Below are 3,427 nucleotides of genomic sequence, written 5' to 3'. Positions count from 1 at the left end.
CATATATAAATTTCATCTCCCCAACACCACCCCAGTATCTCCGCATGATGAGACTCCCATTAGATACATGTTTTCCTCTACTAAAAATCAAAACAGTTCATCCAGATGAACAGAAATAAAATGATGACCGGAAAAGCCATGAAACCTGCTGAAGATACACTTCTCATACCTGTAAAAGAAAACACCACATGGGCAAACGCTCCTTAATCAGTGTGTTACAATATGTCAGATCCATGCCTAAAGAAAGATGTCTAAATCTAACAGGTCTGTGGTCACCAGGTGATCAGCCTGAATATTAATGTAGCTGTCAAATGGCTCATCCAATCACTGTTCTGATAACAGTCTCAATTTGCTCAGAGTAGGGGAAGGATGGGGTCATAGGTTGATGGTAAAGACCAAAACTAACCTGCTGCATAATGACAGTCGGTGTGTCTAAAGTAATTTGTTCATTTCATAGCAACAAGGTCAAGAGTCGACCATCAAATCGTTAATGTAGCTGTCTGAAAGCTCCTCCAATTACTGCTCTCAATTGGTTCCAGCTCAGTTTGTCAAGGTCTCTTAGCAGTGATGCATCCATGATTCACCATGCAATATGTGTCTGCAGGCATACAGACCTACCTGTGTGTGTGCGCATGACAGTGGCCTTGTCACTTACTAATGAATGAAGTAATTAACTACCGGAGGAATGAAAGCAGGAGAAATGACATCTTAGAAAATCAGAATTATACATCCCTCAGCGAATGCAGAAGCTGTCAGGTGGTGGTTGTGACAGGATGTGACAGAAAACAGACACAACATCAGACACCACTTTTGATTGGCACGGTCTTTACTGTACACTGTGCTCAATCATACAATGATCTTGACTTGCTGGTACAGGACACACAAATTAGCAACATGACACACAGAAACAAAACGCAAAATTGACAGAAGTACCTTCAAAATCAACAATTAATGTGTCTCGCAAACTGTGTGGGCATCAAAACTATTTTTTTTTCTCTGTACTATACAGTTCCACTGTTGTACAAAAATTGTTACAAGCACATCCATCATCACAACATTTTATAAAAACAAAGATATAATGTATTGTGGATTGATTTCTATAGCGTTGTTCTATAAGAGACCTGATGTCCTCCTTTTCTCTTGTCCACTTATAGTAAAATTCTAGCTTATTGCATTACTCAGTTTGCCACAGTTTCAATTCAATTCACTTTTATTTATATGGTGCCAATTCACAACATGTCATCTCATAGCACTTCATGTAGCTAGGGAAAGACCTTAAACAAGGAACAGAAGACCCAACAATACAAAGTTGCCTTTGGATTCCCTAGAGAAAGCAGCCAGCAACAGTGGGAGGGAACCAAAAAAAGCCCTTTAATGGGAAGAAGAAAAAAACTCTGAAAGAACCAAACTCAGTGAAGGCGGCCATCTGCCTTGATCGGTTGGGGTGAGTAAAATATTAGATTTAGACTGTTTAAATCAGCCATGTGCTTCTTCTAAAATATCCAACAGATATGAATACATGCCTATGAAATATCACTTAAACATCAAATGTTGTAAACTTGTGCCACCTCTCAATAATTGCATTATTTCTAAGTTCAAAAGTACAGTATTTCCACTTATAAACAATGAACAAAAACTACTGTAGAAAGACTATACTGAAAATACAAGCCCCAAAGTAGAACACCAATGCAACAAAAGTAAATACACCTGTGATGATTGTAATAAAGTTAAAAACAAAACAAAACAAAACAAGAAAAGCACTTAGAGAGTGCAGTACTCCACCAAGACTTTTCATTCCCTGACCTTTTGCTGAGCACAGGTGTGTGTTATGCATGTGTATGTTATGTATGGATACCAAATTACTTGTGCTAAATATGTAGCGGGCGGCAGGAATTGATGGGACTCGGAAACACCTCTACAATTAATCAATTGTTTCTTGTATCATTTCCGAGTTGGCAGTGGTGGATTTGTAGCAGGATCGCAATCATGTGATCATCAGTAGACAGCTGAGGCAGTGTTAACTGGTTGTCATAGTTACAGTGACGCTGTGCTGCTATCTTGCAATGGGAAATCCTTAACATATCTGTGGATCCAGACTATAAGCCGCATCACTGCCAAATTCTAATCATTCAGTTCTTGTGTCATTTCTGACCTTCCCTGAAAATTTCTTTCAAATCCGTTTTTGAGTAATGTTGTGCACAGATGGAAGGAAGGATTCATGTATGCTGATCATCACATAACGTCACATCGCATTCCTTGATGGGGTAAAAAAAAATATGAATGTGACTGCTGAGGCAAAACTAGTACACTTGATATTTCAAATTAGCTTAATTATGAAGTCTTTCATTTTGCAACTTATTTTATGCCCACCTATGTCTGCAACTTGGTTTCACAAGGAAAGGAATGCAGCAAGAATTTAAAAACCTGACTGTGAGACCCCACAAACATGGAAAGGGTTACAGGAAAATTTGCAATGAACTACACATCTGTTGAAAATTTGCTGCAGCAGTAATTAGGAAGTATAGAATGAGCTATAGCGACACAAATCGAATTGGTTGTCCTCCTAAAATGGTGTTATGGAAACACTTTCACAATCTAGTTTTTGGAAAGAGACAGCGAGTGCTTTAGACTTGGTACAGGATTTATCAGTGGAAGTAAGAGTTTCTGTAAGAGCTCAGAGGGAGTCAAGAATGTTGCATTACGTCAGTCTGTAAGGACAACCTCACCGGTCAGGACTACCACAGTGAATGCAGGAAAGCAACATCTCTATGCAAATTTGTGCAACACTAGTACCCTCCCTGCTGACAAGAATTGAATGTGTTACCAAAAATAAAAGTATTCATATAAAAAAATGAAATAAATAATTCTTAGTAGTTTGTTGCATTGAATTCCTTTTGTGGATGTTTTACCACAGTAAAATTAAACTATTAGTTTTAAATTTTCTTAACAGTTCAACTGTTCAAACATAGAAGTAATGCAATGACTAATACAGTTTTGAATAATTTAAAATTTAAGTAATGTTGCACTGGGGTGTACTCACTTCAGCTGCCTACTGTATCCGAATCAGAATCAGCTTTAATGGCCAAATACATACACAATATACAAGGAATTTGGATTTGGCTGCGGGTGTCACCCTAGGAATACAGAAAAAGAATTATGTAATAATTAAAGAAAGAAGAAGTGAGAGAAAAAATAATAGTGGTAATAAAAATAAATTAAGATAAAAAAGCATATACAGATATTTACACATATGAAAAGAATAAATAACCACAGTAGTGTAAAATGATAATTGCTACAGTGGCAATACAGTGCAAAAAGCAGAGATGTAGTTATAAAACAACGGTATTATTTTCAGTATTCATTTATAAGTGAAATAAACCTTTCTATATTAGTTGCAACTTTCTCAGCTTAGTACTATATTATCTGT

Source organism: Acanthochromis polyacanthus, chromosome 9 (genome assembly GCF_021347895.1).
Source record: "Acanthochromis polyacanthus isolate Apoly-LR-REF ecotype Palm Island chromosome 9, KAUST_Apoly_ChrSc, whole genome shotgun sequence".
Lineage (NCBI taxonomy): Eukaryota > Metazoa > Chordata > Actinopteri > Pomacentridae > Acanthochromis > Acanthochromis polyacanthus.
Note: the sequence above shows the minus strand (reverse complement) of the source record.